This window comes from Petromyzon marinus, chromosome 74, assembly GCF_048934315.1.
Source record: "Petromyzon marinus isolate PM22_M1 ecotype Great Lakes invasive population chromosome 74, UKy_Petmar_22M1.pri1.0, whole genome shotgun sequence".
Classification (NCBI taxonomy): domain Eukaryota; kingdom Metazoa; phylum Chordata; class Hyperoartia; order Petromyzontiformes; family Petromyzontidae; genus Petromyzon; species Petromyzon marinus.
Window position 1 is genome coordinate 2,463,030 of NC_133740.1, and position 12,753 is coordinate 2,475,782.

Below are 12,753 nucleotides of genomic sequence, written 5' to 3' on the forward strand. Positions count from 1 at the left end.
GTCGTGCACTTCATCGTTCGCACGCGCCGGAGGAACCACTGAAGTCAAACGTTTACATACGTGCGGTTTAGTGGGGTCATTTCCGAGCGAACTCTGTTTGAAAGTGTTTATCGTTGAATGTGGAAGGGTTTGGGTTACTTTTCGGGTTACCACCTTTTCCACTATGGAGATCAAACCCAGACCTATGTTTCAGTCTGTCTAGGTCTGTCAACAACCATGCAGTAGTAAAGTTCAGCACAGTACCGGTACCAGATCTCGGTACAAATTAATTCATGCCACCCAAACACAGATGCCAATTCACAGACTGTCTCGGCTGGACCGGGACAGAAGGTAACCCAAGGGTAGTGGGAGGATAACCGCTTTGTGAGCTATTTGTAAGTAATGCGTTTAGAGTATTTGGCTGCTATAAATTTCCACGTGATAAGCTACTTCGTTAAGCTATAATTTGTGGCCAGGTCGCTTCTGAAAAAGAGCTTAATAGCTCTCAATGGGCCTTACCTGGTAAATAAAAAATAGTTTACTTTAATGGTATACATACTTGAATTTTACTGCGGATGTTTTAAAACATGTCCTGTCTAACTGTCAACTTTGTTTGAATTTCAGTGGGAGAAGATGCTTCTCACACAGACGTTAAAGCAGGTACCAGAGTCCACCTGAAGCTCCTCCAGTGTGCGCCTCATATAGGATTCCGTCCATTACTGTTGGTGCGATGGTTTAGATTTTCAAGTTGAAATCTACTAGTTAATTTTATTTTTACCCAGGCGACAACTCAATTGTCATGGGTAGTCCTATTTGGAAGAGGCTATCCTCGTCTCTTGAGTTCCACATCTTGGAGAGGATGTGATTAGTCAGCATCGATGCCATTTTAGTTGGTGTCACGCATCATGCGTGCATTCTTAAATTACTGACGCCGACTGAAGACTGAAGATGCAAGTGTGCCATCTGACAATGATAGTTATGAAGCCATTTTTTGTCATTGCCAATCTTCCTTTGTGCTCTGTCAGAGTCTGGGATAACACGGCCTTGGTGAAGTCCCCTGGACTTGTGTAATTTCTGTATCAATTTTTTTTTCATTTTGACACCTCTGCTCCACGTCCTTCAATTGCATCCATCTGCACCTCCGATTAGCACGGCTGGCTGACGTATGGCGCGAACGAGGTTCAACGTACATACCAACAAGGAGTGTAAATTCATACGGTGCCAGAAACTCTGCACGAGTTCGTGCCGCGTTCTCCCGATGTTGCCGTCGATGTTTGTCCAGCGACAAGCCATTCGTTGCCACGCGCGAACCTGTCTCACCTCCACAATCACAGGGCCGAGTGTGTGACGTGTCCGGCAAGCCGTGTGATGTGTCTGCGGATGATAATCTTCAGCAGAGGCCTGTGCCTTCTCCCACAGACGCCGCGTAACTGACGCCGCTCCCAGCGCCGCCGACCTCTGCTTCCCCGGCCACGGCCACGGGGAGTTCCTCTCCTCTGCTGGACACCCCGTGTGCTGGACCTGCTGCTCCACCACACTTGCCTGCCCACTACACAGGCACAAAGAGGTACGGGCAGAACTAATGCATACAGTGAGGGAAAAAAGTATTTGATCCCCTGCTGATTTTGTACGTTTGCCCACTGACAAAGAAATTATTAGTCTATAATTTTAATGGCAGGTTTATTTGAAAAGTGAGAGGCAGAATAACAACAAAAAAATCCAGAAAAACGCATGTCAAAAATGTAATAAATTGATTTGCATTTTAATGAGGGAAATAAGTATTTGACCCCCTCTCAATCAGAAAGATTTCTGGCTCCCAGGTGTCTTTTATACAGGTAACGAGCTGAGATTAGGAGCACACTCTTAAAGGGAGTGCTCCTAATCTCAGCTTGTTACCTGTATAAAAAACACCTGTCCACAGAAGCAATCAATCAATCAGATTCCAAACTCTCCACCATGGCCAAGACCAAAGAGCTCTCCAAGGATGTCAGGGACAAGATTGTAGACCTACACAAGGCTGGAATGGGCTACAAGACCATTGCCAAGCAGCTTGTGGAGAAGGTGACAACAGTTGGTGCGATTATTCGCAAATGGAAGAAACACAAAATAACTGTCAATCTCCCTCTGCCTGGGGCTCCATGCAAGATCTCACCTCGTGGAGTTGCAATGATCATGAGAACGGTGAGGAATCAGCCCAGAACTATACGGGAGGATCTTTTCAATGATCTCAAGGCAGCTGGCACCATACCAAGAAAACAATTGGTAACACACTACACTTTGAAGGACTGAAATCCTGCAGCACCCGCAAGGTCCCCCTGCTCAAGAAAGCACATATACATGCCCGTCTGAAGTTTGCCAATCAACATCTGAATGAATCAGAGGACAACTGGGTGAAAGTGTTGTGGTCAGATGAGACCAAAATGGAGCTCTTTGGCATAAACTCAACTCGCCGTGTTTGGAGGAGGAGGAATGCTGCCTATGACCCCAAGAACACCATCCCCACCGTCAAACATGGAGGTGGAAACATTATGCTTTGGGGGTGTTTTTCTGCTAAGGGGACATGACAACTTCACCGCATCAAAGGGACGATGGACGGGGCCATGTACCGTCAAATCTTGGGTGATAACCTCCTTCCCTCAGCCAGGGCATTGAAAATGGGTCGTGGATGGGTATTCCAGCATGACAATGACCCAAAACACACGGCCAAGGCAACAAAGGAGTGGCTCAAGAAGAAGCACATTAAGGTCCTAGAGTGGCCTAGCCAGTCTCCAGACTTTAATCCCATAGAAAATCTGTGGAGGGAGCTGAAGGTTCGAGTTGCCAAACGTCAGCCTCCACACCTTAATGACTTGGAGAAGATCTGCAAAGAGGAGTGGGACAAAATCCTTCCTGAGATGTGTGCAAACCTGGTAGCCAACTACAAAAAAACGTCTGACCTCTGTGATTGCCAACAAGGGTTTTTCCACCAAGTACTAAGTCATGTTTTGCAGAGGGGTCAAGTACTTATTCCCCTAATTAAAATGCAAATCAATTTAGAACATTTTTTACATGCATTTTTCTGGATTTTGTTGTTGTTATTCTGTCTCTCTTACTGTTCAAATATACCTACCATTAAAATTATAGACTGATCATTTCTTTGTCAGTGGGCAAACGTACAAAATCAGCAGGGGATCAAATACTTTTTCCCTCACTGTAAATGCTTTCAACATAAGTTGGAGAGAGTTGAGCCTTTCAAGGAATTCGGCAATGCTTTCCCACCTGTGACTGCTCCCGATTTATGACTCGAGAGAATGTAGGTTTTGCTTGCAGGCCACAGACACACTCACACATGAATTATGTGTTTGGTATTATCTCATGGAAAATAATAAGTTGCACAAGGGCCAGGGTCATGCCCCATTCATTCTGAACGATTAAACCAAACTGACCCACGTTCACACACGAGAGCAGGGAGGTTGGCTGCAGGGTGACGCATGCGAAGAACGCGTCCCTGTGAAAGAGTTAGAAGGTTCCCCTTCGTACCTTCTTACTCTCCCTCCCCCCTCCTTCCGGTCAGGTGATTTTGAAGTGTCGTCGTCGTCACGCGAGGACGTGGACCGAGACAGCACGTGGAACCAGTGGCTGCGCTCCGAGATCCCGGGGCTCTTCCTGCTGGCCCTGCACACGTTTACCGTGAGTCAGCGCAGATGTGGCCTCGCGACTGGGGCTGCCACCTGTCTGTGTTTGACCCCCGGACAGTGTTCGGGTGGCAGCAGGAATTGATTTGTGCCGAGATCTGGTACCCCGGGTATGGCTATGGTTAATTTTATCACCGTGAACTGCACAGTTTTAACAATAGACCTGGGCTCGCTGAGAAATGTGCCTGGGTTTGCTCTGTCGTGGAAATGGTGGCAACTGTACTTGGGGCATCGGCACGTGTATTCGCGCTCCGGCTCCATTTACACCGAGAGTCACGTGCTTGTCTCGTGTGGGGAGTGGTGGTGTAGCTGTTAGGGGGCATCCATTTAGTATGTATGCATGGAGGGGGGAGGAGGGGTTAACCCAAATGCGTACGCTTGCGTATGGGGGGGTCTACTTACAATGTGTAAGCCGACTGCAACGGCATGAATCTGCCCATCGCAGTGACATGGGGAAGTAATTGCTTCCGACAAAGGCGTTCTATGACCTTTTAAATCGTACTCAGGTTTGAGAACGGGGACAGTTTGCCCTCATGATCCTGAATCATAACAATTCCTTGACTCTCCGGCAGTGGTGAATCGTTCCAACCATGGTTTTTTATTTCGTGGAATATCACTTGCTGTACTCCACGCGGTGAGTGTTTTGTGTAGATAGGAATCATGTTATGTAGAGAATATAAATCTAATTCAGTACCTCTATATGTCTCCCACAGACGAGCGGGGAGACAGCAGCCAGGCGGTGAGCCGGCACTCCCAACAATCGCCCAAGATCTGCGGTTCTCTTTACATTCCGATATTTGCAGCCACTTACTGAGTGTTTACATGTGGGGGAAAACCAGTACACTCGCAGAAAACGAACGAATGTGAGCAAGGGGGCAACGTTCTATCCCGTGCAGATGGAAAGGATTCCACAGTTGTGTTCCACTGCCTCCTGGCAAGCCAGGGTATGACTCATCCTCGATGCCCACCGGAAGGGAGATTGCACACTTGCAATTGAATTCCCTGAGATTATTTATATCATGGGGTAGGGAGTGACAAAACCCCTGACTCACTTAACACGAACATGCGGTCCAGTGCATTGTACGTGCAAGGATACTCGCTTTCCAAAATGTATGAATGTGTGTTGAACTTGAATCTTGACTTAAAGCTTTCGTGACTGCAGGAATTCATATTCTTTGGGTCTTTCGGTAAAGTCACGTAGATAGAACAATAAAATAATAAAAATAAAGTGAATACGAAATAATCATTAAAATATCACGACGTTTTGATCACAACACAAGCAATCTTCATCATTTTTCTCCTGATGACGATTGCTTGTGTTGCGATCGAAACGTCGTGATATATTTTACTTTTTTATTCACTTTATTTTTATTATTTTATTGTTCTATATCTACGTGACTTTACGGAAAGACCCAAAGAATATGTGTTGAACTTCTTTCGCAGTGTACGTAGCCAACCGTGCTAATCTGTGGTACATTAACACCTTGCCACAAATGCCCTGTTGCTCATGAGCACAGCGACTCAAATGAATCAGGCGCAAGGTTTGCGTGATTAATGCTTACAAAGTGGGGTCTATAATGAACAATATGGCTGAAGCTCGAGTTCTATTAATTTAAAACCAAACGTGTTTCTTACCAACCATACCTGGTGTTTGCACACAGATACAGATTATGGGCGATGCGTTCTACACCATTCGGAATGCGCTGTTGCAATGTGCAGCTACAGCTGCTGCAAAAATATTTGTCTCGGTTTGATCCACTGAACAATATCCACTGACCACACCGCACGCGCAACAATGATATAACTATGAACAAAAATATTAATAAATTAATATGGTTTATTAAATATATTGCACGTAAGAAAATACAGCAATAGACGTAAAAATACATGGCCGTTTAACACGTAGGCTTTCGCGACAAATATCCATAATACAGGTTTTATGGGTTGGATCGCGTAAATATATAAATGTGTCATGAGACCTTTGCCAGTAGCAAGATATAGTAATAGGTTTTTACCCTTTTATCTGGCACCAAAACTGACACCTTTATACAAGGGATCATGTTTGCAATAACCACAACACAAGCAGTCAAAATGCAAACAAAAAGAGACAACTCTGATAATGATATACACTGTCCTTGAAGCTGATTGGTCCCCACCCGAGACGGCTTTTCTTAGAACCTAGTCTCCACTGGTGTTGGACCAGATGACGCAAAAAGGCATACAACTCAAAAACAGCGCACTATCAGAGTATTGAGAGCTCGGGGTAAGAATTAACATTATGAGACCTTTGCCAGTAGCAAGATATAGTAATAGGTTTTTACCCTTTTATCTGGCACCAAAACTGACACCTTTATGCAAACATGATCCCTTGTATAAAGGTGTCAGTTTTGGTGCCATATAAAAGGGTAAAAACCTATTACTATATAAATGTGTCGTTAAACCCGCCACCACCCGACAGCCCACTAGTAAGGGTTGTCACGTAAACAGAACATGCCAATTCATCACTAGTACAGCACACCGGTGTGTGGTGTGTTGGAGAGCCAAGCTACAACATTAACTATCGGAGTACGACGTTTCAGTAATTACAACTATCTTCATCAGGCAACAGCAAGATTTGGGAGAAGTCCACCTGTTTAATTCCTTATATAGAGGCGTAGATGTGATGACAACACTTGTGCTCTCTTTGAGCGCAAAGTGGGGGGGGGGGGATTAATGAATCAACGTACATTATACATGCACATTATGCTAGCCCATTAATCTTGTACTTAGTGTCCATTGTGTGTACTAAAATAGCGGTACAAACGGTAATTTGATGATTCTCTTCCATGCAGCACTAAGTCGGTAGCTATCCAAACGATTACAATTATTTTTATTTCTTTAAATTTCGATAGATTATGCAATTAGTCTTGGCCAGTAGTAACTAGTTTTGCACAGAACTTCAACATTATCAAAATCAATTGAGTGTCCTTGTGGGCACGCGTGTTCTGCTACTGCTGACAGTTGTATTTGTGAGTATTTCATATTTCTGTGGTGTTCTTTTAGTCTCATGCTGATCATTCTTCCTGTTTGCCCTACATAGCATTTGCCACAAGTGCAATTAATCCGGTACACACCCTTCTGTTGATAGCTTCAGTAATAGAACAGCAAAGAAATATCCAATAGGACTTTTCGTAGGTTTCCATATGCCTTCTGAATTTGCCTGGCTGATCAAAGTTTCGACCGCAGATGCCATTGGTCAGGGGTCTCTTTATCCGTTCTCATGTGGGACTCTAGGCATGATGGCAGTTGGAATGCTTTCCCACAGACTTGGCAAGACATTTGTTTTCTCACTCTAGTGACTATGGGAGTGAGGTGGAGTCGAAACGGGCGCTGGTCAGGCGTGGCGTTTCCCAGCAGGCGCCTTCGTTCCATGCGCGGTTGCTGTGTTAGCAATAACTTCGTTGCATGCAGGTGCGCCCTTTGCAGAAGGTGGCATTGTCTGCAACTCTGCCTCCTCACCACCAGGACTCGACAAGCTGCTGCTGCTGGAGCTGCTGGTGCCATCCATGGCAAAGGCAATTCTTCCAGCACCATGACTCGCGGCCGAGTAGCTCAAGCGCATTACACCTGTGTCATATGTGGACTCACAAAGGCATACATAATGTGACAAGATTCATTATAACAGATTCATTATAACAGAAGTCCTCAATAGTGCAGATCCTATCATCTACTATTGTACTCCTTATCCACCCAAATAAGTACTCTTTGGTTCTTTCAGTAACGTCACGTACGTAGAAAAATTAAATAAAAAACAACATTACGACGTTTCGATCGCAACACAAGCGGTCGTTGTCAGGCGGAAAAAATAATCCAGCGGTAGAACTGCTGAACCAGCAAGTGAGCTGTTAAAACAAGAGGTTATATACGTGGTGAAGGGCAAGCAGGTGGGGTCTGAGCTGGAAAGGAATTCCATCCCCGGATGCAAGCACGTCAGTTGTGTTAATGGGGGAGATTAGAGAGAGAGATTAGCATGAAATGAGCTTCCGTCGCTGCATAAGAGTATCGTTCTCGCATATGCGCACAACAGCAGTGTTAATGGGAGATCAGCACTATGTTGACGAGAGAGATTCTTTTTGTATATACACAACAGCAAGCTAATTATGGCACCATACGTTCAGTCCCTATTCATGACACACTTGACTCCCAATCCCCATGTAAGATTGCAATATAATTTCTGCATGAGGGCCTGTAAAAAAGTGTTGAGAATGGACACTTTTTCCAAAAAACTACGTAAAATAGTCTTAATTAAAAGTCCAGTATAGTACTATTCGTGGCACTCATAAGTGATGTTAATTATTACAATATTAACTATTTACCCAGGAAAGCCTCATTGAGTCTAAAGACTGATTTTTTTCAGAAGTTTCCCATTGCATTGAGATCTTTGGCAATTACATTAATGAGCGTTTGGCTCTGTGTGAGTAGAACCCAGAGAGACCCCCACCTTGCACATGGGGAAACAGCACAACTCTGCACAGATTCTACCCACACTCGATAAATAATTCAAACCGATCTTGATTTGAAGCTTTTGTGACTAGTTGCATTTAACAATGTTGTTAGTTTTAAAAGGAGCGCGCTTCTCGGGCTTGGAGTCCAGGGTTCGCGTTCTCCTCTGCGATTGGTCAGCGCAGGCGTCACCCAGGGTGACATGCTACACCCCTTGGGTTATTGCACGCCCTCATGTAAGAGCGAGACTCCTCCTACTTCCTTGATAAGCCACGCCCCTCGCGGCTATGCCCCGCCCACTATCGGTTAGGCCACGCCCCCGCGGATCAGGCCAAGCTCACTTCACGGTTCAAGTCTCACATCCACAATTTGAATTTTTATTTACAGACAGTCCTCGACTTACGAACGCCCAAATTACAAACAGTCGCACTTCAGAACCAACTGTCATGAAATATTAATTATTTTATATGGGGTCGTCCATAAATGACGTCACGCGATTTTGGACGATTTTTGAGCCCCCCCCCTCGTCACACGGCGTCACAAAAAGTCAGACCCCCCCTCAAATATGACGTCACAAAGCTCTGCCCCCCCCCCCAAAACCATGTTTACATTTTGAAAATTAAATATGACTCAAATCGCTTTAAACTATTGTCATTGTAGTGCGTATTTAATGTAGTGCTGCACTCTGTTGTTGTCGGAGAAAACATAAAAAGTCTATTTAACTAAGTAGAACGTGTTGTCTATAATTACTTAAAGTTGCGCATTTGATGTGACGTCACATTTCTCACCCCCCCCCCCCTCGTCACACATCGTCACAAATGTCTGACCCCCCCCCTCCCCAGGTGCGTGACGTCATTTATGGACGGCCCCCATCGCCTTAAAACGCGAACTCGCACTTGCAAACTGAAACCGCGGAACTTTTTTTGTTCAGCAGCGCGATCCTCCGCGAGATGTAATGAGTCGGCCTCGCGCTGTGAGTGAGTGTGAGTGAGACAGCATCGTCCCCCACTCCTCCTGATGTCGAGGGTAAATGGGCGAGGTTTAGGCCTGTGACTTATGCAGCTGCAATGGCTGCTTTGTGTACGCGGTCCAGACCTCCCCAGAGACCCTGGCCGACAGAGGAGGTGTTCAGTATTGTTGAGAAAAAGCAACAGGCCCACTCTAATCGTCTACAGCATCCCACGTCAGAGAATGAGGAGGCTTACCGCAGCCTTCGCTCGGAGGTTCGGAGAGCCGTGAGGCGCTGCAAGGATGGGTGGTGGTCGCGGGTTACTGAGGAGATGGAGTCTGCCTCAATGGCCCGCGATCACAAATCCCTATTTAACTCCATCAAAAAAGTAACCTACAGCGCCACACCTATTACCATTGTAGGGGTAATCGTCACTCACCACTCTGTGGGCTGGTAGCGTCCCCTTATCGTCAATAGGGGGCGGAAGCGCTATCACGCCAGGGCTAATGTCCATGGCCCAAAAAGGGGCCAACTACAAACCCTAGCAAACGGATCCTGGGACACATTCCCCGTTCTAGAAGGGAAGCGTGGCTCGGGCGGAGCAAGCCACGAACCATAAGCCGGACCTCTCAGAGGGCTGGCTCAGTCATCTGCAAGCTGAAGAACGAAGACCTGGGCTGAAGATAGGACTCTGGACCCCAAGCTCCGTTGTCCTTCTAAGGGCCGGAATTCAGTGAGGCCAGTGGTCAGGACCCACGGACTGGGTATGGTCAGGTCAAATAGCCTCTCCTAGGGTCCCAGCCGGAGGATGAAGGGTAACGGGGTACCTAGTGATAGGGCTCGCATAATCCGGAGGCCATACCTCCCCAGGTATCGGGTAAAGGGACCGATATACCCTTTGTGTTAGAGACTTGCAAGGAAGACAATAAATATCGTGTTGCCTCATCAGAAGTTTATTCGTCAATTTATACCCACTACACCACCATTAGGGGAACGAAGGGTGATCCAATCTCCGACCCCCAGGGACAGGTTTGCAGATTTGCTGAGCATTTCTGTGAGGTCCTGGGGGAGGGGGAATCCCTCAGCCTGGAAAACATCATGGGACAAAGTGGGGATGACCCTGCTGAGGATGTGGTGCCTCAAATATTAGAGGAAGTCACCCCCTGTGAGTGGCTGGCTGAGGTACCATCCATTGAGGAAGTACTGAGGGCGATCCAGAGTCTGAGAACAGGAAAGGCACCAAAGCAGAGATGATCTCCAAAGCGAAAATGCTGAGGGAGGGTGGCGTTTGTGCGTAGATTGCCCTATATGACATCGTAACAACAGTCTGGGCCACTGGATGGGTTTCGCAGGATTGGAAGGATGCCCTGGTGGTCCCGCTCTTTAAGAAAGGGGACCGCACAGACTGTAACAACTACAGGGCATATCACTCCTCAGTGTGCCAGGAAAGGTCCTGGCAAGGATTATTCAACATCGCCTTGCTAGGTACGCTGAGGAGAGGCTTGCGGAGCCCCAATGTGGTTTCAGGAAAGGGCGGTCCTGCACAGATGCCATATTTTCTGTCCGTCTGCTACAGCAGAGGTGTAGGGAATTCTAACAAGACTTACATCTCTGCTTTATTGACCTGGTTAGGGCCTATGATACCATCAGTAGGCCTGGGCTCTGGGTAGGTCTTCATGCTTTCGGAGTCCCTGACCCTCTGCTCACGCTCATTAAGGACCTTCATGATGGTGAGCAGGCCCGGGTAAAACTACGTAGCCGGGAGTCAGAGCCATTCCCTGTACACCTTGGGGTCTGACAGGGATGTCCTCTGGCTCCAACATTTAACTTCTATTTCGACCACACAGTTCGTGAAGCCTTCAGTAGCTGTACTGGAGGAATTTCCGTCTGGTACAGATACAATGGGAGGCTGATCGATGCCCGGGTGCGGTCAAGGGATGGCTCCCTATTGGTCAACCACATTATGTATGCCGACGACCTGGTAATTGATGCTCATTCAGAGGAGGAGTTGGAGGCGCTGCTGCTGAAACTGGAGTGTGCCACTAAGAGGTGGGGACTTACTATCAGCCCCACCAAAACGAAGCACCTGCCTGGGTATTTTGTGCCATTGGGCACTCCACCCCCACAACTCCCAATCGGTGATGGGGCAGTTGGGGAGAGAGTGGAGAGTTTCCCATACCTGGGCAGTGTGCTCATGACCGGCTCCGGTTTAACCGCAGAGGTCTCACTCCGAATTAGTCGAGCGGCATTATCTTTTCATCAGTTGTGTAACGTTGTGTGGAAGCTACCTGGTCTGTCGCTCCGCATGAAGCTTCGGGTCTTCTCGGTCACAGTCATTCCCTCCCTTCTCTACGCTTGCGAAACGTGGACCCCCTTAATGCAGCATCTTCACTGGTTGGAAACATTTAGGCTGGCCTGCCTATGATCAATCCTGGGTTTAACCTGGCTGGATTGTGTGAGGAGCTCACAAATCCTCGAAAGATCTGGACAAAGTCCCATCGGTGAGCTCCTCCAGCAGGCAAGGCTGCGTTGGCTGGGCCATGTAGCCCGCATGCCCAGTCACCGCATGCCCAAATAGCTTTTGTTCGGCCGGATCGAGGGGGCTAAACGGGCGTGGCGACGGGCTAGAGAAGAGATGGAGTGATGTGGTACAGGAGGATGTGGAGCTGAGTGGACTTGCCGATGACTGGTACCAGCGGTGTCAAGATCGGCCTCTGTGGAGGAGGCTCGTGAAGGGCGCTGCTACTGGGCAGTTGGAGGCAGTCACCCTCCAACAACAACGGAGGGCGAAGGAGCGACGCTCAGAAAAACGAGCAGAGCGTCGGGTGGCTAAAGCTCAGCAAGTTGGCACAGTAAGGGGCACAGGTGGTGCATCAGCCAGCCACAAGCGTCGTGGTGATGTCACCGCCACTTAGTGGCGCATGGCGGTTGTTGTTTTGAGACAGTAAGAGAGTGTGAGGTCGACTCAACCTCAGATGAGTACCAGGTGTGATGTGTCGTAAACATCGCTACTGGGGGAGACAAAGGCCGCCGTGGTGGAGAATCCTCCAGGTGCTCACTGACAACACTCACCATGCAACTCACCAACCTGACTCACCACCCCAATCACCCCTCACCAACCGCACTCACCTCTCCAATCACACCTGGCAGCATCGACACGCCACAGGAATGGCGACGAATGTGTCGTGTAGATGCTGCCACCTGCCGGCCACCAATGTGTCGTGTAGATTTTGACTTAAAACTTTCCTGACTTCAGGAATTAATATTTTTGGTTCTTTCGGTAAAGTCATGTAGATAGAAAATAAAAATAAAATAATAAAATAAAAGTTAAAAATGAAAAATACAAAAATAAATTGAAAATATTAAAAGCTTTTATTATTTTCTATTTATTATTTTAAATTTTAAATTGGCAGAATCTACACGCCACGCCATATTCTTGGTTCTTTTGGTAAAGTCACGCAGATTTGAAAATAAAAATGATATAATTTAATTTAAGAATATAAATTGAAAATAATAAAAGCTTTTTTAATAAATTGAAAATAATAAAAGCTTTGATTAGTTTCAATTTATTATTTTATCATTTTTATTTTTTCTGCCACCTGCCGGCCACCAACGTGGCGTGTAGATTCTTCCAATTTAAAAAAAGTTACAAATAAAAATAAGAAATTG